This window comes from Strix uralensis, chromosome 5 (assembly GCF_047716275.1).
Source record: "Strix uralensis isolate ZFMK-TIS-50842 chromosome 5, bStrUra1, whole genome shotgun sequence".
NCBI lineage: Eukaryota > Metazoa > Chordata > Aves > Strigiformes > Strigidae > Strix > Strix uralensis.
In genome coordinates, this window is record NC_133976.1 from 2807843 (window position 1) to 2831683 (window position 23841).

Genomic DNA, 23841 nt, shown 5'->3' on the forward strand with positions numbered 1-23841 from the left:
CTGCATATATATCAATTGTTGCCCACACATCATTATATTATTATTTAATTGAGTTAGGTTGATGGAGTATATAATTAGGTAGGACTATATAAATGTCCCAGAAAAAAAAAACAGGCTTTTTTTTGGAATCAGCAATAAAGGAAATCAATATGTTACAGTGAAGTCTCTCCTCTTTTGAGCTGGGCTTTGACAGGAAAACTTGCATTACATTTGAGCTTAATGTTGACTGCTCGAGTTCAGCTAAATGTGATTACAATATGGAAATGTTTGTTTTGTAACTTCAGTATTTTTGTCATTTGACACTTTTCAGTAACTTCCGTTAAGTATTCCATAATTCAGTTTTCATGGGTTGTGCACTGGTCTGTGAAAGGTAGGGAGCAGATTGGTTTGTCATATACCTGATTTCATATTTTGTCAGGAATAATGCTGGCAGTCTTCCCTTTATTTGACTAAGGATTAGTGGGGAAGATGTTACATATTAAAAGGATCCTGTAAAATCTTTTTGTTGTCTTAAAATTAGGTTGAAGAATCTGTGCTTTTGAAATGTAAACTATCAAATAAAAATAAAAAAATAACATTACAAATATCAAGTCTTGTTAGCAGCTTTAATCCTCTTCTAGTTTTGATTTTTGTTTAGCAATAAGGATTTTTTATTATACTTTTTGCAATTATATGTACAATTATAAAATGTATTTTAACTAGAGTGTAGAGGCTCTTTTCATGTTGGATGAAAACTTTAAAAGATGCAGATGCTTACTTAGCTATTACTTAAGGTCTTTATGGGCTGAATTCTGGTTGAGGGCTGTGTTTTAAAAACCTTGAAGAAGTGCTATAGCAGATGTGGAGCTTTTCTCTGGATCACGTTCTTCTGCGAATGAAGTGAACATTGCTCTGTTGATCGCTTCAACAGTAGATTTATGCTGTTCAGGTTCAGCACACCTACCCCCCTTGTTTTATTCTAGTTGAGAAGGCAATCTCTCCACAGTGCAGGGGTACGAGAAATGTTTGCGCAATGTTCTTTTTCAAGTCAGAATCCATACTTTCAGGTGGAAAAAATGCAGTTTTCTGTACAAGCTCCTGCGCCAGTCTTCTGGACACTCCTGCACTTATAGAATTGGTATAATTTTTCATCATTACTGGACTTCAATTTTCAAGCAAGCATGTACTTAAGAGCTAGATGGGTGTTGTTTAGATATTTTTGTCTTGCATATCTGTCTAGTACACAGTGTTCTAGGTAATATAAACATGAAAAGGAAAAGATTACTCTTAGCTGTAGTTATTTGTAATAAACGTTCAAACACATTGATGCAGTGTTGGAAAACAGAACAAACCCCAAATTCCCAGCTATACTATGCTTAAAAGGTCTAACGGAAGGAAACTGTTAACAGAGAACATTTTATAGTATCCATATGTCAATAACTGCACAGGAAAAAATACAGTGTAATGCAGGTTTCATAATGTATATGGAGGGATGCAGTGTACAAATGCACTGGCAGTGTCCAAGGCCAATTGGACTGAAGCGTGATGGTGCCTCACGTCTCTGAATAGCCGCAGGCAGAGCGGTGATCACCGGCTCTCTCAGTGCCACTGTCAGGCTCTTTGAGAGAGAAATGAGTGTAATGAGGCCTGACCCCCTCAACATAACATTTTCAACTTTTATCTAGGAAAAACAAGTCTACGCTCTTTTTTTTTTTTTTTTTTTTTTGGAGAGGTATGGTAGGGGCATAAGCCCGCCATTAGTGAATTTAACTGGTAACCTGGTATTAAAAACTACTTGACCTTGCACTTCTGATCTATTAACCATTTACTTTGATAACCCACTACTTCTCTTTGTTGACAGTCTTTTAAAACACATGCTGATGGTATGCGACACGAAATTAAAGTTCTTCTATTTCTGCATTCACTTTAGGAGATTTTTTTTACCATAGATGGTGTATTTTGCATGTGTACATTTTCATTCCTTTCTCAAAAACATTGTTTTTTTCCAATCTTGAAGTGAAACAACATTTAAACGTATAAATATCTGAAACTTGCAACTGTTGTGTCTGATTCCAACTGTGTAATAGCTAATTTCAGTACTGTTTCTGTGTGCAGTGTATGACCACATTTTGATCAGATTGTGAGAGTATTTTACTCATTTCAGACTGTGAAGGAGATCTTAATTTTAACTTGCTATATAATTATGCACACATACATACACAGTACAGATGGACAACTCTTACTATATAAAGTGAAGATCTGTGCTTATTTCTGGGCTTAAAGCTAAAGGCTGACTCTTCAAATTGTATTTTAATGCTGTCAGTGCACTCACAATACACAGATTACACAGCTCTTGTTTAATGGGACTTTGAATAGTTATAGATAAAGTAGTGATTTAGACTCAGCCTTAGAACATGGGTCCAAAATGGTATGCCCGCTCGTCTCTCATCTTTTCAGTATTCTTCTTCACATATGTTCATCTGTTTTTTCTTTTTTTTTTTTTTTTTGGTGTGTGTGTGATTGAATATTACGAACCTATATGTTTCTTTCCTGAGAATATGAATCTTGCCTAAACTTCTGGCTATATGAGAGTAGGATGAAAACCAGGTGGCTCCTTGGGAACTTAAATTTCCCCACAAATAATGATGAACCTTTACAGGGTTTTCATCCCCCAGAATTTGAAAGTCCGTACAGAGGTTGTGGAAACATGGTAGGTTCATCCAAAGGTTGATAGCTACCATCGTGAGAATATGTGTGGCTTCTAGTCCGTTGATGGAAATCTGAACTTCACCAATGGCTGAATTCCCCCATGTTTGACTGTCCCAGGTCAGGACACTGCCTCATCTCACTTTCTGTTTTTGCTGTCCAGCTAATGGACAAACAGTCCTGGAAGTGTTTTAATAAAGCTGCCTTTTGACTGGTTGTCCACTGGGAATATACCTACTTATTCGGATGGACTGGATGAATGCAGTCACTGTGGATAGAAGTCCTCTTCTTCCTTTCCATCCTCTTAGGAGGAAGCAATGTTTATTCTCTCAGGAATGAGCCGAGCTGTACATGAAGGAAGGATATCTACTTTTCTTGTGTCTTATATTTTCTCATGTATCTGCTGGCTAGTGATGGACACGGGTTATACGAGTACGTTGGACCTTTAATCTGACTGGTGTAGGTATTGTTATACTCTCCAATCAGTTGTGGAAAAGAAGAACGTGTTAACTCCGTCTTGTGTTTTCTTAATAAAATCATGACCACAAACCCCACTGAAGAGCTAAAGGTGATTCTACTTCATTCCTTCTTTTACTCAGCCCAACTGTTGTTTCTCACTTCAGTTTTTGAACATTTGAAATGTTTCATCTTAAAAATATTTTCATTTAGAAAAGTTAAGTTGGTTATTACTTGATTGCAACAGAATTTGCAGTGACTGCATCAGTAGATATGACCAGTTAATGTGTCAGAGCTACAGTCTCATGGTAATACTCAAGGTAATGTACAGGGTGTAAGACTGTCAGTATAATAGCAATTATAGCAATAATACTATTATTGTTACAGTTGGTAATACTAGAGAGCTGCTTTATTTTCTGAACAGAAGTAAGAGGAAAGAGTAATGTGCCCTTTCCTCCTGGAGAAAATACAGCTTTAGTATTCCTGTAGTCTGTTCTCTGTTTCATGTCTGTACCTACCAGTACCTCCCAAAAATATTCTTTATTCTTGTAGTGTTACAGAGAGACTCCACTCATTATAAGGTTTTATATTTACTAAAAATGGAGTGTAAGTTTCTTGAACCATTAAGGTACAAAGCTCACACATATCATTACTTTCAGCATCTTTGAAAGGCTTTCTGGGTGTGATTTTCGTTACTGTCTTTGGTCCCTTCAGACCCACTGAAGAAGCAGACTTTTGCCCCCAGTGAATTACGTGCCAGAACTGCTGTTCCACAACTCTGGAAGAAAAGACTTCTAAAAATGAGACAATAGCACAAAACCTTGAGTTTGATGGTAGTGACAGGTAATAAATTATAATTGTTGACGTAGTTTCTTTTTTCACAAAGTTCTTAACTTATTTTGCAGTGTCATAATAGAAAGACATGCAGAGTTTGTGAAACTGGTTATTTGACGTGACATGAAATGATACAAAATATGGCAATGAAACTTCTGAATCCTTTAGCTGTTTGGATTTCCTCCTGAGGTATAGTCTTACAAATGTAGATCATTATCCTGCGTCTTGTCACAGTGTTGAACTCTTTTATTTTAATAATTTAGTGGATGTTGGTGGTGGGAGAGTCTGAAATAGCTGTTCCTGTTGAAGTAATTGGAAGCATTTCTTCCAGTGGCACAGAGGTGGCCCGCACCGTACCAGATGGTGCCATGGCTCATGAACTTCAGCAACGAGAAGTTGCTTCTGGTCAGCAAGATGTATCTGCTCCATCGAGGTGTGCAGAGAAATCTGCACAACTCAGTGGACCAGGAGGTATGTTCTGGGACAATACGACAGCAGTAAACTAGCGCTGGGGATCACAAAATGCACTTTTGGAATAAAGAGAAGTGGTATGAGGCTAAAGGGGTTTATTGCCAAGAAATAAACTTTTATCATTTATGAGATTTTTCCAGTTTTAACTGTGGTGTCTCGATGTCTGACTTGCTCTAGTTTGCCTCTTACTCCCAGAACATGGTACTGGAACTGTTGTACTGGGTGTCTGAATCTAAATACGTGGTAATAACTTCACTTTTGCCTTTCCTCTGCTTATTCAGCAAATATTTAGCATCTTTCCTAATTTCCCAGGAAGTTAATGAGTAAAAATTTTTTAAGGTGTTATCTCTGGAGAACAGGCATGGGGAAATTAGGTGATTGTCCCTCTCCTCCCATCTTTAATTTCTAAATGGAATTGAGCTTTGTCTAGTACATACACTAACTTTGTTAGAGTCCACAATACTGTACTGATGTTGCTTGATAAATCTTTGTGTTTCTAAAGAATTTGCATTATGAAAGGCATCCACAGAAGAAAAGATATTTTGAAAAAGGAAAAGTGCACAACAACTTCTATCATCAGCATAATGATAAAATTTTAGCTACTGTCAACCTCATCAGACTGCTGGATTCCTCCACTAAAATATATACAAAATAATACTTAAGGAGGAAATGAAGGATGTGATTTCCCATAGAAATTGAACGTTCATGAATGATTACTTACCTTTTTTTTTCCCCTTGAAAATCAGGGAAATTTCAGTCTTATTTATTTTGCTAATCATTTAGCTTAGGCTAATTACATTTGTGAGTTTTCAGTCTCTTTTGCTTGGCAAGTGTTTCCTAGCTTCCACTTTCTTATATAATTTGGCACATGGCAAATAGTAATTATATGTAGAATGAGGTGGCTTTTCAAAATGCTGTGGATGACAGTCCCTTCAATATTGCAGAAAGTTTATTTTGTTCCAGTCTTCAATATACATGTGCATGTAATTTTGTTAGTATGTCACATATACGTCCCTGTGCGGTTTGCTGATGTTTGACTGTCCCAAGAGACCCAGGTGATTTTTTTTTCCCTGTGCTTAGTTGCACTTGGATTCTCCTATATCGTATCTCCTGTGATTCCAGCGTTTGTTTCTTAGAGGAAAAGTACTACTGTAAGTAGGAGTTTTAAGGCAGGGAAAGGCTTAAAAGTAGTCTTTTGTTTGGTTTGGTGGCCCTTCAGTAACTCTGTTGATACGTTTGCTCTAAAATTGTTTAAGTCATGACAGAGGTAAAAAATTATCAGGACTAGTACTGAGCATTGTGCAACTGTTGCTCAAAATCTTACTAAAAAGTGTCTGACGTATGTAGAAGTTACATAGCGTATCTTAAATCTTTTTTTAAATGTCTGTTTAGAAAGACCCAACTCTTCAAGATGACTTCTGTTTTAATTAAGATCATGGACATGGGTTAACCTGATTTGAGGAACACACTTGAACTTCTCCAGGTGACTTCATCTGAAGCTGAATGGGACACATTCCCATTGTGAAGCGAATTGAAAGGGTGGTAAATGTCAGTGGGTGGGAAATGGTGGGTAGCTGGAGATGAATGATTGTAACCAGCAGCTTCAGGAGACAGCTACTGCCTGCAGCTTCAGGAGTGTTTTGGTGTCTCTTAACTATCTTGTACTATAAGTACAAGCCTGCACTTTCTTGTGTAGTTTTATTCAGTCCTTGTCCAGCTTTCTGAGCCTTCTAGTGGTTGCCTATTGGGATGCCCGTTATCACTTCCCTGTATTGGCTTCTGCTTATTTTCTGGTATGGCCACCAAAAAGCCAATTAGCAGAACAAGAAAGACATGGACCTGTTAGAGCAGGTCCAGAGGAGGGCCACAAAAATTGTCGGAGGGCTGGAACACCTCACTTACAAGGACAGGCTGAGAGAGTTGGGGTGGTTCAACCTGGAGAAGAGAAGGCTCCGAGGAGACCTTAGAGCGGCCTTTCAGTATATAACGGGGGCTTATAAGAAACACTGAGACTTTTTACCACAGCCTGTAGAGACAGGGGCAACAGTTTTAAACTGAAAGAGCGTAGGTTTAGATTGGATATAAGGAAGAACTTCTTCCTTAGAATTTCTGTGAAGGTGGTGAGACACTGGGACACGTTGCCCAGAGAAGCTGTGGCTGCCTCCTCCCTGGAAGGGTTCAAGGCCAGGTTGGACGGGGCTTTGGGCAACCTGGGCTAGTAGAAGGTGTCCCTGCCTGTGGCAGGGGGATTGAGGCTAGATGGTCTTTAAGTTCCCTTCCAACCCAAACCATCCTGTGATTCTATGATGGCTTTTGATAACTTTTAGGTTTTGCTGTGTTTTCCCCATCTAGTCTCCTATGACAACTTTGGTAAGTTTTATCTTGAAAGCCATATGAAAAATGCTTTTCTTGAGTAATACAGATGATAAATTTTCAAACATTCCCTGGTAATGAATTGCTGGAGTCTGTTCTACTTGGCTAACTGGGCTCCATATGGTGTGGTATTTTATCTGTCATTAGCTGGATAACTTATTGCAACCTCTGTATTTCTCATCTCATCCTCATCTGTTTGAAGAAAATCTTTCTAAACTCTGAATCTCCTTTTAAAAATATGTACACACTAGTGCACAAAGGTGGCTCGTAGTGGTAGCTCATTAGACCGTAGCCATTAGCTTCTTTATTTATTTTTTTTGTTGTTGTTGTACTTGGGGGAGGGTCCCTATGTAACTGCAGTTCACTTTACGGTTTAATTGATACTCTGATGCATTTGAGTGCTTCCCCCTGACCTTGTTTTGTCAAGTCTTGGCATCACATTGCATATATGACAAGCTCTTAGTAAACTTCTTGGAGTAGACAGCTTTTGCAGAAGAGAACAACAAATTCACCGGTGAAAATGTAAAGTGAAAGAAGAACGAAGAACAATATTAGAGAAGAACCCTTTGGGAAACTACACACCAAAAATGCTATATTAAAATCAATACTGGGGCTTGACCTTTTTGTGCTACTGTATATTTTAAAGCTTACTATTGATTTCTTTTTTAATAACATGTTTATTCTAGTTTACTGGCATAGGTCTAGAGAACATAAGGAAAAAATAAAATGATTTATTTACAAAATTCATTCTGTGTTTTACTGATGTAAATTTATGAAGAGCATGTTAATGTGTTTCCAGTTCATATGGGTAGTGCATTAAATGTGGTGAAAACTTTTTTGAAGTAGATTTATTTTCTTCCTAAATTGTTATGTTTTCTGAGGTAATAAGCTATGTTGAATTGGGAGACTGGCTTTTTCTTGCAGTATTCTTCTCATGGGGGACAAAAAGCTACTTTGTTTGAAAATAGTTGTAATCTAGTCTTCTGCCAACAGGGACCTCTTGATAATGTTTAGATTATGTGTGAAAACAGTGAGGAAAATTGCATCTTCTCTACTGCTGACAGTAGGATAGAAAGCTGGAAATACTTTGAAGCAGAAAAAGTGTTTATACTCGTTCTGAATTCTGATAGGTCAAGAATAAGAGTTTAATATCTTCTGGCATGAGTGACCATATTGTTTTTAAAAATCAGCTAAATATTACCCAGTTGATAACCACATTTAGGAGTGCAAGAATTGGTACAAGAGACTTGCCCCAAAGCTTGCCTCCTCTGGTCGTGCTTTTTCTGACAAGGTTTCCATGAAGTAAGTATTGCAGAGAGCGATTCAGTGAATGTTTAAAAATATAATTTTAAAGGGAAATTTCTTCATTACTGTTGTCATTCCTGGGTGGAAAAAAAAGTTACATGCTCTGGAGTGAGAATGTATACTTTTGAAGTAAAGCTCTGTTGTCAGTACCGCCACATTTATGTAGCTGCCCTGGTTTTGGCTGGGATAGAGTTATTTATCTTCCTAGTAGCTGGTACAGGGCTGTGTTTTGGATTTAGTGTGAGAATAATGTTGATAACACACTGATGTTTTAGTTGCTGCTAAGTAGCACTTAGTGTAAGTTAAGGATTTTTCAGTTTCCCATGCTTTGCTAGCCAGCGAGTGCACAAGAAACTGGGAGGAGCATGGCCAGGACAGCTGACCTGAACTAGCCAAAGGGCTAGTCCATACCTTAGGATGACATACTCAGGGAAAAAAACTGGGGAGAGTTGGGCAGAGGCGGATCGCTGCTCAGGCATCGATCAGCGGGTCCTGAGCATTGTGCTTCGCTTGTCTTCTCTTGGGTTTTATTTCTCTCTTTTTTTTTTTTTTTTGTTATATTCCTTTTCACTACTATTACTATGTTTATATTTTATTATTGTTACTCTTTTTCTCATATTTTGTCTTAGTTATTAAACTGTTCTTATCTCAACCCACGAGCTTTAATTTTCTTTTTTTTTTTCCGATTCTCCTCCCCGTCCCACTGGGAGGGAGAAGGAATGAGCGAGTGGCTGCGTGGTGCTTAGCTGCTGGCTGGGGTTAAACCATGACAGCAGCCTATGGATAATGATTCTACCTTTGTTTGTACACCTTTATACAGTATGACTTGTCTTCCACTAATGCTGAGAAGCTTAACCTTTTTGTAGTATGACATTCAGCGTATCAGAAAAAAAAACCTGGCTATTGATTTGAGAGAGCAAAACTTAGATATTTTATAGTGATAAACAGCACTTTGGAAGATAAGTCATAAATTGCATATAAAGTGGAAAGAAAGGCTAATGTGACATCTGATAAGGGCCTCCCATCTCTGAATGTGACATGTATGTGTGCATGACTCTCGCCTTCCATATCTGAGGATGTATAGTTGGTAGGGAGAGGACTTAAAACAGCAATTGGATAAGATTGCAGAGAAGACTTTTCTGGAGTGTAAAATCAGATAATCCCAGGCAGTGATGAGGGCTGTTATTATATGAAAATATAAAAAAACTCATTTCCTTTGAGTGTCCAGAAGGCCACATCAGCCTCAGGGGTGGGGAGCATGCACAGAGACAGCAGCAAGTTTTGGCATCGCTTCCACAGGTTGAGTTCCTCCTGTTTCCCCTTCCTAGTCATGCCGTCTCAACCATTTTTCTTCCTCTCACAGCTTTGTCTGATCCCACAGCAAAAGATTTAGAAGTGAATTTATTCTTCAACAGCTATAATATTACTGAAGTCTGGAGGATTATGGGATAACACTGCTCTGTCACAGGAAAAGAGGGAATGAGGAGGGTCAGACTGGGTCAAGACTGTCCCTCTGCAGGCAAGGAAAGAAGCCAAGATTAAGTGTGAAGACATTTTGGGTTTAAGCAGAGACTTAGCTATAAAACAAGTACTGTGATCAGGTGAGCTGTTCTAACTGATGCCTCTTTGGACAGCCATTTGTTGAAAACATAATTCTGTGATGGGAGCGTAAGTCACCTTCTGAATGGAGTTGCATGGTACCCTTTTTAAAACCATGAAAGGTTAGCGCACGATCTTACTTGTGAAATGCCAAGGAAGCATAAAAATGTTTGCAGCCACGCTGCTTATGAGGCTGAGGATTTGGATATATCAAGCTATCTTTACTTTCCTTATTGGTTTCTGGGAAGAAAAAACAGTATTTGGCAATGGTAGAGTTACTCTCCAAGACTTCTGTTACTGGTCTGACTCTCCATTAATACCATTATGTCTAGTTCTCAGTATATACGGAGATGAATCTTGGTGACAGGAAGTGGAAATTGGAGAAAGCAGTGCTATAATTCACTCCTACCTTTATAAACCCCAATTTTCAAAGGATTATTTTTCACTTCGATTTTAAAACTTGGCATCTCAACTGACAACTTGTATACCAAGCGTCATCTTGATAAGTTTATTTCTAGGAGAGATGGCAAAATGACTTGAAGCCAGTGAGTTTATTTGGAAAGAGCATCAGCAAAAATAAATACTGCTTCATAGTTTTATATTCAAGTAAGGAGGAGGGAAACTATTGCCCCCTGGCAATTTTAAACCTCTGCTTTCAAACCCCAGAGCTCTTTCATTTTGAAAAGTAGCAAATGAGTAGACATGGCAGAGAAACACTTAAAAATTATAGTAATAATACAAAATTCTGTATCTATCTCTTCATTTTAACAGATAATTAATGTTGTAATTTTATGACTGCCTTTGCAGATCCTAAGAGGAGTGATAGTAAGTTTGAAAGTAATTTCAAGTGGCATTATGTGGATATCAGGAAAAGTCTTAGCTAAATACATATACAGATTCTGTAAAACAGTTTTACTGTTCTGACTTAGGTTCTCTGCATGCCTCTGGCATAAAGATAGAAATTTGTTCATCTATTCTGTCTTGATATAATAGTGATCTATATGCCCATATTTTTAAAAAGTGGCTTTATGAATTATAATTACAAAATCCCCTCAAACAACCTTCCCTTCCTCCTACTCACCCTCCCTCCTCTCAACACCCACCACCACCCCCCTCCAAAAAATAAAAAACCCAAACAAAAACCAAACCCCAGAACCCAAGTATCTTAATAAAATCAACTCCACCATCTTCTGTAGGGTATGAGCAGCCATCAGACTGACAAGAGTCAGTGTCCATACTACAATGTGTATTAACAAGCTGTCTGTGTAAGTACTGTTGATAAATTGAAGCGCTCTATGTAATTACAAGTTTTATATTAGTGTCTTTGATCTTTTGTTGAAGGACTGGCACATAAAATAACATGGCTATTAGCAAAGATTTTTCAATTGACAGATGTTATGCTGAGGCTGGAAGGCAGGTGGAAAAGGGAAATGAATACGTTCAACTCAATGTTATTGGACTCATTGGTGATTTGAGAAATACAGCATTTGAAGTAGGGGGAATTGAGAGAGTGGAAAGAAATGGTTAAGTGGGACAAGGTGGAACATAGTCTTAACCAAAATAATTTGTATTAAGTTCAGTGTTTTCATGGGTTGGATAACAGACTTCAGCCTAAAGAAAGACTAAAAGCAAAGCACTTGATACCTTCCCCTCCTTGTTATTGCTACTGGACATGTCTGAAACTAATCTAAGAATTATAAGACAATTTGGGACTGACCAAAGACAAGCATGTAATGGGATGTATTGGAAGGAGGAGTTAACATTGTAGGAAAAGCGTATTTGCTGCTTAGGGATCAATTTTGGAATCACTATCACTTTTGTGTCTTCAGTAATATTTACAATGAATGAAGTGCTAATTTATATACATGTGTGGCCAGCATTAAGGAGGAACAGGTCACCATGAGGAAGCAGTGGATATGGAATAAGGTAGTGGAGTTCTTGTTAAATTTAATAATAAGAAGTGCAAGCATAGGAAAGTAACAGTATTATAGTATAAGACCGTAGGAAAATCTCACTCACACTACTGTGTAGAGTTTGAAGGCAGATAGGCCAAAAACCCCCACATGAAGCAGATACTGTTGATATTTGTTTTGATTCTATTAATATTCAATTTCCAGAGATGCTGTTAGCTCTCATCAGAAGACAAAAAAACCTTCCCAACCCATATCCTGAGTGTGTAACTTGGCCTCTCTCTTTTCCTCTTCCACCTTCTCATTTATTTTAACTTCACTTGGAGCTGTTGGAGCTTGCCTGGCTTCTATGTTATAGATGTGGTAAACCAGCTGGGGTGATTTCTGCGGTACTGGCAAGTGCCTGGTTGCACTTTGCTTATGCAGTAAGGAGGGGAAGCCAGTCACTAGGCCTGGACTACATCAGCTTAGATTTGGAGAGCTCTTTTGCAGCCTGCTGGTGTGTAGGACAAGTTGGGTTACTCAGAAGCGTTTGATGGGACAGGGATTTGCAAGCGTTATTGGTACCTTTGATGTCTTCTCTCTTCCTGTGTGCACCATAATCAGGAAAGCTCTTGATCATTTGTAGGGAATTTGTCAAAGAATTTTGACTGTGCATGTTGTGGTCTATAAAGTGGATAGCAATTTGGATCCATGTAGTCACATTTGAATGGTTTTGGACTAAGCACTCACAAAGTGATCGCAAATCTGGGTTTGATGACCTGCATGTTCCTTTTCTGACTTTATATTCCCACGGTTTTAAAGCTTTAGGATTTTTGGTTTGCCTTGCTTCTTTTCTGTTAGAATCATAGAATCATTTAAGTTGGAAAAGACCTTTAAGATCGAGTTCAGCTGTAAACCTAACACTGCCAAGTCCACCACTAAACCATGTCCCCAAGTGCCACATCTACCCATCTTTTAAATGGTGACTCCACCACTTCCCTGGGCAGCCTGTTCCAATGCTTGACAACCCTCTCGGGGAAGAAATTTTTCCTAATAATACCCAATCTAAATCTCCCCTGGTGCAACTTGAGGCTGTTTCCTCTCGTCCTATCACCTGTTAATTGGGAGAAGAGACTGACCCCCCCCTCTCTGCACTCTCCTTTCAGGGAGTTGTAGAGGGCCATGAGGTCCCTCAGCCTCCTCTTCTCCACACTAAACCCCCCCAGTTCCCTCAGCCGCTCCCCATCACACCTGTGCTCCAGACCCTTCACCAGCTCCGTTGCCCTTCTCTGGACACGCTCGAGTCATTCAATGGCCTTTTTGGAGTGAGGGGCCCAAAACTGAACACAGTCATAGAGTGCCCAGTACAGGGGGACGATCACTGCCCCAGTCCTGCTGGCCACGCTCTGGCTGATACAAGCCAGGATGCCGTTGGCCTTCTTGGCCACCTGGGTACACTGCCGGCTCCTGTTCAGCTGGCTGTTGACCAATACCCCCAGGTCTTTTTCTGCTGGGCAGCTCTCCAGCCACTCCTCTCCAAGCCCGCAGCGTTGTGTGGGGCTGTTGTGACCCAAGTGCAGGACCTGGCACGGAGCCTTGTTGAACCTCACACAGTTGGCCTCGGCCCCTTGATCTGCCCTGTCCAGATCCCTCCATGGAGCCTTCCTACCCTCAAGCTGATCAACACTCCCGCCCAACTTGGTGTTGTCTTCAGACTTACTGAGGGTGCACTCAATCCCCCTGTCCAGATCACTGATGAAGATACTAAACAGAACTGGCCCCAGTACTGAGCCCTGGGAAACACCACTTGTGACTGGTCAACAACTGGATTTAGCTTCATTCACCACAACTCTTTGGGCCCTGCCATGCAGCCAGTTTTTTACCCAGTGAAGAGTGCGCCCATCCAGGTCACGTGCAGCCGCTTTCTCTGGGAGAATGCTGGGGGAAACGGTCCTTTTGCGAGTCCTAATTCTCTTATATTTAATGGATGACTTGTTTGGTATGTAGATGTCTCTAAAACCACTTAGGTAGAACATAAGTTCAGGAAAGTTATATTCCAGTCTTAAATTTAATTTTCTGCTTTCCCATAGATTATTTTTAGTTTGTTTTGGGTTCTCCCTCCTGCACCCCCGCACAGGGCAGTGCATCATTTAAAATACAGCTCACATACAATTTTGCCAAAAGAGCAAAATTAATTAGAGAATAAAAATTTTCATTTTGCTTATGTGGGACATGTGGGCAATAGGAGTGCAAAAAAGTTGAAGGCAAAATTTGTCCTTTTTATACCATGACTTTACGGTGCAGAAAAATGGTATTTTCTGTTAACATTTGCGTAATCTGAAACAGAGTTTAGAAATTTTAGGACAAGATTTTTAAGGAATGTAGTTGCTACTAACATTAGGAGTAGACCCCTTCGCCTGTAGCATGCTAAGTCTTATCTGAATAGAGAATCATTTTTTTTAATGTGTAAACAGTGCTAGGAAGTCACTTCAATTTAGAAGAACTTTTTTGTGTTGTGATTCTGAGACTTCTGTGAAGAAGACATTGCCTTTCAGAGAATTGTTTCTATATCTCAGTCCATAACTATGTTTTGAAGAGACAGACAAACTTTGGATAATTTGTCTGACTTTGCAATCAGGTGAATAATCAGTTACTAGAAATTGAGTAGGAGAAATATCCATTTCCCACTTCTCAGACCTCAGTTCTGGTTAAAGTTGTTTTCCTGACGTCTCTTGCACCTTTTCAAATCCCTTGTCAGCTACAGTGATTTTCAGGCACAGTTTTCTATGGCACATTCAACATGCACTCATTAAATATTGAAATTTAGTACTCAGAAACGTTATTCATTCATTAATACTGCATCATGGCCTAAACTGCATTGTTCAAAACATTTTTGGATGTTATGCAAGTCTGTCAGAATGCATTACAAACTTGCTGGTGTCAAACTGAGCAAAAAAACTGATGAGTGGTTTCCACTGTAAACACATTTTACTCTTATTTTTAGTCAATGTAAGCTTTTTGAGTCGAGGGGGTATCATATAGAACTGGAACTGTTCAGACATCATGAAAGCTGAAGGAAGCTGGGTAAAATTAAAATTAATAAAAAGAAACCCTGTCATTGTAAGAAAGCATACAGATAATTTTTTTTTTATCCCAAAATGTTTTGGTTTAATGTCTTCTTACATGGAGTTCATATTTAAGGATTATTTCTAACTTTAAAGACTAATACCTCTTTAGATTTTTGTACATTTTATAGAGGAGAGGATGATGTTCCTAATAGTGAACTTGGAAACAGGGAGTATTTTGATTTTTTTTTTGGGTGGTTGGAGGTAATGAAAAATGACCCAGTTCACGCTTTGGACTTGAATGAGTTTATCTTGGATCACCACAGATCCATCAGATTGTGTAGCTTCGAGACTGTAATAAAGATACAACAACTGGCAAGTAATCACTTTCCTGAAAAGTAACAAAAAGAAAATGTTTAATCTTTGATAGTGTAATAAGTTTTCAATATCCAGAAATAAGGGCTGAAAATGATATATCGCTGTATTTGCTTTTAATATAGTATTGTTTACCAATTTTAGATTTTGTGTGGATTCTTGATTAATTTAGAATAAAGTGTGTAGTGGCCATCAAAACACAAAACTTAGGGTTTGTTTTTTTTTTTTACATTTCTCAGTGTGTTGCTGTAATCTGTGAATTAAAAGGTGCTTTTTCCTTAATGATCATCTTGAACATCTGCAGGTGTTTTTAAAGAATGACAGAAATGGATATTTTGAAGTAAACAATAGAGTGAATTCTTCTGGACTGAGAATTAAATTATTCATCTTGTTATTGTGGCTAACACGGTTCATGCTGTGCAAGATTACAGTACCATGTCATGAGTTCACATGGGAAAATTAACAATTTTCTGCTCTTGAACTCATTTAAAAAGTGGATCTGAATAGGATGGAATTGTTTGCAGAGTGCAGCAAAGTTTTACCATACTTTTTTTGGGAATGTATTTTTGTATTTCTTTAAAAGAGATACAGAAACCAGAGCGCTTGTCCCATCAGAGATGCTTTCTTTTTCTTTCTTATTTTGTTGGACCCAATATAGTTTTCAGTTATTACTTTCAAGTCATTACTTAATTGAGGAATTATTTTTGTTGTTATTATTTGGTTTTGTATTATTTTTATGTTATTTAATACTAGTTTCATTTGAATAGCAATAATTACTTTAAACTGATATATACATAGAATACAAGTTTCTGAAAGTCTGAAGAACTTTCTATCTATGTTTTTAAATACAGATGTATTCAATTTATTTATTAATATGCTTTGGTTTAGGAAAATCCACTTTTCCTCTGCTGACAACTGCAGTAAATGGCCAAGATGAACGAAGCAATTGAGATTATTGTTATTATTTGTTTTTTTCATCGTGCTTGTGATGCTCGACCATAATTGAGACTGTTGTGTGCTAGTTTGGTGCTCTCTCCTTTTGCCTGTTTGTTTGGTGACAATGTACGGTACAGCATCACTACCGTGGTATTTAAGCTGTTCTTCATTCAAGTCGGGGCTAAACCGGTACTACTAGCTTGGGGAAATGCCATAATTGAATTAATTTGGGCTCTTCCATAGCTGCAGAGAAAGAGGTTTTCCTCCCAGAGATGTGAGTAAGCGTTTCATGCTCTGTAACATTGGGTGTGTTCACATGTAGATTCTCTTTTACTTAATCTTGTGTGTGGTGTGTTCATAGCTAGTTCAAAAGCTGTATAATAACAAATGCTACATAGAATCTCACATTCGCTGCTTTTATAGAAAAAAGATATGAATAAAAAAGAGGAATGCAGAAGCAAAAAGGTTATTCTGCTGAAATCAGGTGTTTCTCCTTTGGCTTTGGTCTGAAGATCTGCTTCAGGAGATGGTTGGGACAGATGTTGTGTTCACATGTATAACTTGGATTTTTGTCTCTGCCCCTCCTGCCCACCCCTCAAAGAATCTAGATGTAAGAACTAATTGGCTTATATATATGAGAGGATCTTTCAGAATTCTCGTCATCCGTCTGCTGGTGTGAGATTGCTCCTTGACAATAATGTAGTAGGTTTTGGGTTCAGTTTTAACAGAATCTGATTGAGGTGGAGTATACTGCAAACATTATTTCAATTAAAGTGACTTCAGGAATAAAATGGTTCAAAATTTGTCATATAGTGGAACCTAAATATGATAATATGATAACAAAAATATCCAAATCCTTATTATGCCTCTGTTTGTTCTGAGATCCATAAATCTTTGGTGGTTAGTGTATCAGGATTTACGTAGCCTCTTGCAGTTTCCTCCAGGAGTTTTTTTTTCCTCTGTGACAACAATGCTCAGTCATACTTCTGGTTGGTTTGGGGGTTTTTTTAGGAAAATCCAAACTTCATGTATTTAGCTCTCCTTCCTGTGTTCAATGGTTTTAACGTCGCAATAGCGTTCTGCTCTGAGTGGCTCCAAGGGGCTGCTGTCTCCAAGGAGATGGGAATTACTTGAATCTAGGAATTTTATCTAGAGGGGATCTGGATTCAAGTTTTTCATTCAAATAGGTAAGCTTCATAACTGTTACAGTATTCATTTACAAAGGAAATGGAATAATTTTTTTCTCCTCTAGCTAAGCTCTTAAGTCCACTCTTTAAAGGCAATAAAGGCCTCAGGCAGAGCATTTTTATTTTCCATTTTGAGATAAGCAGGATGTTTGCAGTGCTGTGAGGGCTATCGGTACAAAGGTGTGTCCAGTTTTAGCCAGTGCAACTTCTTTTCTGACAAAAGCTTTTTTCCACACTATGTTTTAATGCTCAAATATTGTCTATATTTAGAATATCTATATTCAGGAGATGACCCAGTTTACCACTTGGAAAGCATGCTTTTATTAAAACATATATAACAAATGAATCTTTGCATCTTAGCACAAAAAACCTCAGGAAGTTTTCTAGGTGTTCACTGATAAGGTTTTCAGTATTAATATTCACAAGTTTGGGTTGTACTGAAAAGAGATTTCCAGAACAAGGATGGGAGCTGATAAGACTGTGTTGTTTTGAAGTATCGTAGTTACAAGAAGCGTGTCCAGTAGGTTAATTATGTCAGTCATTGACTGCAAGGATGTTCTCTTGCCTCCAAGGTAAAACTTGGTTGAAGTAGCACTGAACAAGCTAAAAATTGAACTTTGTGTGTACTGAAGTTTTCTAAGGAAAATTTCAGGAATGTATGCACACATCTTCCTGTCTTCATTCTATAAACTTTGTGTTCACATAAATAGCAAAATTAAAGGTATTGTTTGTTGGTTTTGTTATTGCTTTACTTAATGTAAATACTTAATTACCTTTAGTTATCTATCAGCAGGTAGATCTGTGAATAGATGGAGAAGTCTGTCTATTTAGATATGAATACCAGAATATAGTGTTAAAATCAACAGCAAAAGGAAGACTGGAGTAAGTGTGGACCCACTGCTAAATTGAGCGGGGACCCTGGTGACAAAGGAAATAGAGAAGGTGGAGATACTCTAAAGCCACCTTCACCTTTTCTTCCTCTGTCTTTACTGTTAAGGCCAGCTTTCAGGAATCCTGGGACCCACGGACCAGAGGGAGGTCTGGAGCACAGACCCATGGTGAAGGAGGATCAGGTTAGGAACACTTAAACTGAGCACGGAGAAGTTCTGTGGGGACTGACGAGTTGCACCCACAAGTGCTGGGGGAACTGGCTGATGTCATTGTGAGGCTACTCTCAATTATCTTTGAAAGGCCATGGTGATCTTACAAGGTTCCTGAAGACTGCGAGAAAGGAAATCTCACATTTTCAAGAAGGGCAAGCAGGGAGATCTGGGGATTAGGACAGGAGACAACAGACACAAACTGAAACACGTGAAATTCTGTCTAAACACAAGAAAGCACTGTGAAGGTGGTCAGACACTGGGTCAAGTTGCCCTAAGAGGTGGTAAAGTCTGTGTCTGTGGGGTAATTAAAATCCAACTGGACACGGTCCTGGGCAACTTGCTCTAGCTGACCCTGCTTGAGCAGGGAGTTTGAACCAGGTGATTGCACCAGGGCCCTTCCAGCCTAAATGATTACGTGATTCTGTGAGAGCTGTGGACTGCACTTTCCAGTTAATAAAGAGACAATCATCAAGCGTTTATGGGATGGCTGAAAGAAGTTATGATGTAGAATTTGAGTGCTAGAAGCTTTAGGGGTAATAAGCGACTTAATCATTGGCTGTTTGTTTACTAAATTGCAAAAAGTACAAGTGCATCAATTTTCTTCATAGCGTCAACTCAGAGTGTTGAAGTCCTAAAAGACAGTGCTGTAGAAAGGCAGGAGTTGTTGCTTTTTGTGTATGATTGTGTGCTATAAAACAGTTGAGAGCGTGAAATACTGTGAAGTGTTAATCCAAACTTTAGTACATAGAGGTTCTTGTTAATGCTTTATCTGTATTTTCAAATAGCACTATAGAAAAGTGATAGCATTGCATCCTGCATTTCATTAAATCAGCTACTGTAACTAAATAGCTGTACACTTCTTGAAACAGTATTTCATAATTATCTAGAAGTATTCTATTCAAACTATCAACTGTGTAGAAAAATGTATAGCCAGCAGCCTTCTCTGCTGTTTCAGCACCTTTTTTTTAAAACACTTTGTTTCTTTCCTTCTGTATAAATGATCAGTGTAACACATAATGTCTTTTGTCTGTTAACTAGAGTTTTGTGCTTAAACGTGAGAACCATTATATTGAGCCTTTATATTTGTTGTAATTAAAAATGTCATTTTAAGTGGTCTGTTTATGTGGAATTCTTGGAATAGTGGACTGTACTGACAAGTTGCGCTGTTTAACTCCTTATAAATTGCAAATGTGCATCTAGCTATTTTTTTACTTTTGGCTAGATAATAATATAATTTATTACTGTAGATTTAGCTGATGTTTGCCTTTATTCAGCAGCACTACACGCTGAATACCAGTAAAATGAATTTGTAATGTCAAGGAAGAAAACTACTGTAAGTTGATGCAAGCAAGTGCTTGAGATCAGCACGTATCTGCCTTGTGTTTGTTTCATTAAGCTCCTACAAGCCACCCAATTATGCAACTCAAATAAATGAAAATTACTTCAAAATCCTACTTATTTTGTTAAAACTCTGGTGAATTTAAATCAGTTGAGATGGGTATTTAGGACTTTTTTTGTGAATAAAAGTTGCCCTAAATGCAAAAGTTTAGTGGGTGTTTCAGGAAGTTAATTAGTTATATTTTATTCTGTAGGTATGATGAGATACATTCCTGATCCCAGGAAGGAGGATTAGAGTAAATAGGAAAGACTTTAAATTTTTGCTTTAAGGTACTGCTATGGGCAAGGCAGTCTTGGATGAAGAACATAAACCAAGTACCTTTTTGGCCTAAATTGTATAAAATATGATCATGAAAGAGTATAAATTTTTTTCATGGTAGAGTGCCATGCAAGGAAGAAAAAAAAAAAAATATCAGTGAAATGTTTGCTGTACAGCTTTCTTTGACTGAAGTGGCCTGAATGTCTTGATCTAGAAGTTTAATAAAACTACTCCTTAAACACACTGGCAAAGCTGGATACACAATTGCCAAGCCTTTGAGCTTATAGAATCATGTGTTAGTTTGGGTTGGAAGGGGCCTTAAAAACCATCTAGTCCAACCCCCCTGCCCTGGGCAGGGACACCTTCCACTAGCCCACGTTGCCCAAAGCCCTGTCCAGCCTTGAACCCTTCCAGGGAGGGGGCAGCCACAGCTTCTCTGGGCTTATAGACCCAGTAATGCAGGGAACTACTTTGGCTTGAGGCTAGCCTCTAATGAGGGAGCAAGCTTTTGCTTCTGGAGATGAGCACATAAATTGCAGAATTGCTTTGTGACATCAGCAAGTATGTCTTGATGAAAGGAGGCATCTAGTCAAGCCAATTGAAATGAAGAGCTGATAAACTCATCATGTAGAGGAGAGGAGGAGGAATGTAGGGGAGAGTTGGAAATTCAAAGACAAAATCAAAGAACTGAAAAGACAAAGCTGTGAAAACTCCCTAGTATTTCAGAGCCAAACATGAAGAAAAGTCATGTAGGAGAGAGCTCCAGTTGTTGCTGGTTGAATAGCTGTCTTCAGAAAGGATTGCAGCTGATCCAAAGGTCCACAAGATGGATATGCAGACATATGGACCAGCAAAGAAAGCTTTATGCCAAAAGTCGTGGAGCCAAAGGAAGCCAAGAAGCCAATTGCTAAAAGTCAAGTGGAAGTTTTCATTTTCTTTACTCCAGTATGTTTAAAAATAGATGTGTTTTTGTTGGTTTGTTTTTTCACTTACCAAGGAAGGATGTTTTTGGGGGAGTAGAAGGCAATCCAGACAGCTCTGGGACTATTGAAGTAAAGTGAGTGGCAAATCTTGATGAGAAGATCTGTTACTGACATAGAAGGGAATGGAAAACAAGAGACAGAATACACATTTACTAAAGGGAAGTAGCAGCAGCGAATAAATAATTTGATTTCCCCGCATAACAATATAGCTGCTTTAAAACATCAAAACACAGTAGGCCTGATCTTTCAATGGCTGCTAAAATATTTGGCATCTTTAGAAAATTACTGGTTAAACTGGAGAAGGTGGAGATTTATTGTGAATGACAAATGGAGTCTGGAAGGTGGTTAGTAATGGGATTTCTCAGAAAGCAGCCTTAAAACTGATTTTAATATTTTTATTTCTGAAAGATGTATGTGGTACAAGATTTAGTGATACTGTTGCAAAAGAAAGGTTAAGATGTCACATGTGAGGAAATAAATGACTGACTCCTACGAACTGATAGGTGGTATGAAAGTGCAACGTACTTCTGCTAACAAACTAACAAAAATTTTGGGGAATAAAAAAACCTGGGAAGTATTAGTTAATCACCAAAGTGAAATCCTCTGGAAAGGGGGCACGTAGTTCTGCAGCAGCTGCAGGGAAGAGCTGATGAGTTGATCAGGGAAACAGCATCTCTTAGAAAAGCCTGAAAAAGTGGATTTTGTTTGCATGAAAAACTTAAGATGAACCAGCAGACAAGGCTGTTACCTTAAAATGATCTTTGTCCCTGAAGTGAATGTGTTTAATAGGGCAAGTATCATTTGAGTTTGGAGATTACAAGAACCTTCCTAAATCTCCAGCAGGTGAACTTCTGCCATGGCCTTGCAGGTGGAACAGGGACAGTGGTAAGGTTTGGGAGTTTTTTTGAGAGGGGGGTTGTGGTGGTGGCGGTGGTTTAGGGGTGGGGTTATTTTTTTGTATTGGTGGTTGTTTTGGATTAAGTTGATCAATTTATGCAAGGAATTACTGCTTAGCTGCAAAACCGTTAACTACCTGCTGACCCAGTAAATGCTTACAATTTTGTGTTTGTGTATTTATGCTGATTTTTATGCCAGTATAAGTGCATTTTTTAAGACATCAAGAAATCCCACTTTAAAGAAGAGCAGCTGTCTGTAAGTAAGAAAAGTGAATTTGGATGAACTGTTATGAACAACAGAGATAAAGTCTTTCCATTTTTGATGTAAATATTTCACATCATTATTGATGTCAGTGAGCAAGCTCGTATTAACTATTGCTTTTCATCTTCATATATTAGGAAAGAACACATCACTTGTCTGTTTAGTAATATCATTTTACACGTGGAGTGTGGCAAAAGGAGGTGTGCCGATAGTAATTTGTTAAAAATATAGAATGCATTGTTACTAAAGGTGTGGGCTGGAAGTCAGGGACTTTTCCTGCACTCCTATGAGTTACTCCGTTGTAATGGAAGCTCCTTGCAGGATGAGTTTGGCAACAACAGTGAGATGCGATTGCCAACAAAGGATGGCCCAGAATCCTTTTTCAGGGATTTTTATCACATGGTGTACTTGGAAGCCAGTAATTTATAGGATCAGGTGTAGGGTAATACAACTTTGGTGAGGACTGTATAGGTGCCAGTTTTGGGTGTCCTATCCCAATCCTTTGTGCTCTTGCTGTGGTAGGATACAGCTGATCATGTCCAAGAAGATATTCAGAACTGGAATGGCTACAAGATAGTACTGAGATACCTGAACTAATTTTAAATGGGCTGGTTAAAGTCGAAATAGCAAGTCTTGCCCTGACTTTTCTGCTTGTGGGAAACCAGCATTATATAGCCGGCCCTTCTGTCACTGGTGTGGCCGTACCCACAGCTGTGTTATTGTCTGCTAATTCTGTGGGATGTCAGAGCTTCTGATGAGAAGCTTTTTAACGGCTCACCGTAGAGTGAGGAGTCAGATGACTTGGGAATGTAGACGAGATTCTGGGTCATGGTCTCATAGCAAGTTTGCAGCAAAGGACATGTGGAGTTTTGGCAAAAGTAGAAAAGAACATCCTGTCCCTCTGTAGTGTACTTAGCAGGGAAGCTGAATGTAACAGCAGTCAGGTTAAGCCATCAAAGGGTTTATCTTGACATTAGGAGCCCATTATTTTTAAGTGTTAGGAAAACTGTCTTTCTTCTTTTTGCAAGAGAGGTTGAGAGGAGATCTCACGAAGGTTTGTAATTCCAGGGGCAAGAAGAAGAAGACTTGAGAAGACTTAACTGAGTTTGAGTCAAATACGGGAATAATTTGTCAAGAAGTAGATGTAAACATCTAAGTGTTGGGGTTTTTTTTATTTTTGGAGAGTTTGTAATGTGGAAACCTCTGGCAGCTTTTTTCAGATACTGTCTGATTTCATATCCTTTAATTACTCTGCTAGGTCCAGTATGCATAAAGAAGAGACATTTTTAGGGGAAAACCACTTGTGGGAAGTAAAATCCAGAAAGGATGAGGAAGGAGCTTACTTCAGTCTCAGGAAATGCTAAACGCTTTCACTGCTGTCTCTCACAAGAAAAAGCTGCTGAGACTTCTATTTTGACACTTTTTTTTTCTTTTTAGACAAAACATGATTTCTCCACTGGAAAAGACAACCAGAGTGTTTTGACTGAACCATTGATTGTGTGAAGGATTTGTTATATCAATGCTGTTGGAATAATTTGGGGGACCTTGGGAAATCACTTAATGGAATTTGGTCCATGTCTGCATAATCTGACTTTTTTGCTGGAGTAATTGAAGATGCTGCTTAATAAACTTTTTATAAAGATTCCCAGTTGGTTGCTGCGTTTCAGAGGGTTGTGTCTGAGCACAGAAGTAATACATCTTGTAATTGTCTTTTTTCCTCCCCACCTCACTTAAATATTTTCCCTGGGGAAGAATCTAATGT

The 23841-nt window shown here is 38.5% G+C and overlaps 1 protein-coding gene across 2 annotated transcripts in view; it reads left to right on the plus strand.

The window, feature by feature from the left end:
• The window catches only part of CHCHD3 (coiled-coil-helix-coiled-coil-helix domain containing 3), a 163863-nt gene that overhangs the window by 30933 nt on the left and 109089 nt on the right, over window positions 1–23841 (plus strand). The gene's annotated exons all lie outside the window — the stretch shown is intronic.